The sequence below is a fragment of the Colobus angolensis genome, unplaced genomic scaffold (assembly GCF_000951035.1).
Source record: "Colobus angolensis palliatus isolate OR3802 unplaced genomic scaffold, Cang.pa_1.0 Scaffold65, whole genome shotgun sequence".
NCBI lineage: Eukaryota > Metazoa > Chordata > Mammalia > Primates > Cercopithecidae > Colobus > Colobus angolensis.
Genome location: NW_012120154.1, coordinates 1,802,462 through 1,804,494, shown reverse-complemented (window position 1 = coordinate 1,804,494; position 2,033 = coordinate 1,802,462).

Below are 2,033 nucleotides of genomic sequence, written 5' to 3'. Positions count from 1 at the left end.
TAGTAGAGACGGGGTTTCACCGTGTTAGCCAGGATGGTCTCGATCTCCTGACCTCGTGATCCGCCCATCTCGGTCTCCCAAAGTGCTGGGATTACAGGCTTGAGCCACCGCGCCCGGCCAATTTTTGTGTTTTTAATAGAGATGGGGTTTCACCATGTTGGCCAGACTGGTCTTGACCTCTTGACCTCAAGCGATACGCCCGCTTTGGCCTCCCAAAGTGCTGGGATTACAGACGTGAGCCACCACGCCCTGCCCTCCCTCCCTTCCTTCTTCCCTTCCTTTCTTTCTCCCTTCCTCCCTTCCTTTCTCTCTGCCATTTTCTGTCTTTTTCTTTCTTCTTAATATTTTGGTCTTCTTGTTTCCAGTGGGGTTGGATGGCTTTCTTTCTTTCCTGTCTTTCCTCTTTCTTTCTTCTCACTCCACACCATGCAGGATTTGAGACATTTTATACAAATACATAGCACAAAATGCAAAAGCAAATGTATAAAAATTAGAATCAGCCGGGCGTGGTGGCTCATGCCTGTAATACCAACACTTTGTGAGGCCCAGATGGGTGGATCATGAGGTCAAGAAATCGAGACTATCCTGGCCAACATGGTGAAACCCTGTCTCTACTAAAAATACAAAAATTAGCCGGGTGTGGTGACGCGCACCTGTAGTCCCAACTACTCAGGAGGCTGAGGCAGGAGCATCGCTTGAACCCGGGAGGTGGAGGTTGCAGTGAGCTGAGATCACGCCGCTGTACTCCAGCCTGGGTGACAGAGCGATACTCCGTCTCAAAAAATATAGAATCATGGAACATTATAAAGATGAAAGAAAACTAAGCCTAGGAAATAAAATGAAGTGGGCAGTGCTAGGGGAACACTTTAGCAAGTATTCAAGGCACTTGGAGGAAAGGGGTGTGTCCTCTTCTCTCCCTTTGCAGATCAGGATATGGCGGTTCCAAAAACAGCACAGGAGGCAGCCGAACTTTGAGGATGGTCACTAACGGAGGGCGCCTCTGGAACATCTGCCTTCCCTCCTCGGCAGGGGTGGGGGTGCCTTCCTCACCTCTGTGTCCCTACCACGCTGCCTGGGGCCCAACAGTGTGCACTAAATTCTCCCTGCATTGTGCTGACGTGATGTGCATGTCATAACCCACCTTTCTTTGGGCGACCTGTCCCTCAGGGCCCCTAACTTGCATTATCAGTAATAGTAGTACACGCTCCCCCACTGGCTTGTACCCAAACCATCGTCTGCAAGAACCCCTGCACTCTGGCAGACCCAGGGCCGCCACTCTCATTAGCTAGGGTTCACTTGCCCCCATCTGCCTCGCTGAGGAGGGCTTCCCGCTTGTGTGTCAATGGAGGCTTTGTCAGTGGTGTTGTCAATACCCGTAGAAATGAGTGCACACGGTCCAGGCGTGGTTCTGGGTTTCACCTCACTGGTCTGATAAGAAGAAGCCTCAGGCCGGGTGCCATAGCTCACACCTGTAATCCCAGCTCTTACAGGAACTGCTCTGCTATGAGCAAGGTGGGTTCCTCAAAGGTGGTCTTCGTGATCAGATGGCGACAGAAGTTCTAGATCCATGAGAGACAAGTTCTAGATAGCAGCATGCAGTCTAACAACTTGTGCCAGCATCTCCAGCCTCCGGCATCCCACATTTCTGCTCCTGTGGCCGCAGAGGTGCACAAACTGGTGGTTTACTTGGACCTCTGCCACATCTTTCTTTCTTTTCTTTTCTTTTTTTTTTTGAGACAGAATCTTGCTCTGTCACCCAGGCTGGAGTGCAATGGCATGATCTCGGCTCACTGCCACCTCTGCTTCCTGGGTTCAAGCGATTCTCCTGCCACAACCTCCTGAGTAGCTGGGATTACAGGTGCTCCCCACCACGCCTGGCTAATTTTTGTATTTTTTAGTAGAGACGGGGTTTCTCCATGTTGGTCATGCTGGTCTTGAACTACCGACCTCGTGATCTGCCCGCCCCGGCATTCCAAAGTGCTGGGATTACAGGCATGAGCAACCATGCCCGGCCTATTTTTTTTTTTTTTTTT